This window comes from Neophocaena asiaeorientalis, unplaced genomic scaffold (genome assembly GCF_003031525.2).
Source record: "Neophocaena asiaeorientalis asiaeorientalis breed wild unplaced genomic scaffold, Neophocaena_asiaeorientalis_V1.1 scaffold242, whole genome shotgun sequence".
Lineage (NCBI taxonomy): Eukaryota > Metazoa > Chordata > Mammalia > Artiodactyla > Phocoenidae > Neophocaena > Neophocaena asiaeorientalis.
This window is the reverse complement of record NW_020172451.1, coordinates 4,358,215-4,359,281: the sequence shown is the minus strand read 5'-3', so window position 1 is coordinate 4,359,281 and position 1,067 is coordinate 4,358,215.

Genomic DNA, 1,067 nt, shown 5'->3' with positions numbered 1-1,067 from the left:
TCGCCCCGCGAGAGACTGACTTTGTCCCCTGCCCTCCCCATTGCCACCCTCCGTTTCTCCTCAGTCAAGTTGTCAGGACCGGTTCCCCCTGGGAACTTCCTCTTCAGAACCCAGAAAGAGGTCACCCTCCGCCATAAAGAGGTCTCATGGGGAGACGGTGGCAGAGCCTCTCCTGCCCCCAGACTCCTCCGCCTGGCGCAGTGCAGGGCGTTGAGAAAGGCTCTGAGCCTGTTTCCTCAGCTGTACGATGGGGTCTCGCTCCGAGTGTTAACTAAGTATGAGGGTGTTGAGGCGTGGAGAGGTATGAGGTCAGCTGGTCACATGCTCCTGATGAAGGCCAAGGTCCAGTGGGCATCCATCCGCGTGCTGGCCTCCACTGAGAGAGGAAGATCTAGGTGAGAGGCAGCTAGAGGCCCTTCCCAGACCTCAGCCCCCGTGGCCCATTTCTAGGGACCTGGGAGATGCAAATGGAGGGAGAGTGCTGAGATTTCCCAGCTAGCTAAATGGCCAAGGACATCCCCCTGCAGTCACACTAGCCTCCGTCCACAGACCCATCAAGGAGGGGCCTGCCTCCAGGCCCCACCCCCCTTCCCTTCTCCCCCATCCTTGTAACACACGCTTCCTCATTTCCTTTGGGTCCCAGAGTCACCTCCTCTAAGAGCCTGCCCTGACCACCTTACCTAAATCACCAGCTTCCCTCTCCTCTAGCCCTTTACCCTGCTTTATTTTTCTTCACAGCACAGCACTCACCTCCGGTGACATCCCATTATATAGCTCCGTGTTCTGTTCATTGTCTGACTTCCCCACTGAGGAAGGGGTCTGTCTTCTGCACAGCTGTGTTCCCTGTGCCTGGAACATTGCCCTGCACGAAGTAGATGCCCAATAAATACATGTGGGATGTGCAAATGAAGAATGAATGAGAGGCCTGATAGGGAAGCGGGGAAGTGGAACAGGCAGTAAGGGACTGTGGGGTATGGCAACCGCCCTGGAGGAAGAAATGGGTGGTCTGGATCGTGTTTCAGGCCTCATGGCTTGTTTTGTGCCACTTGCGTGCCTCAGGGCAGGGC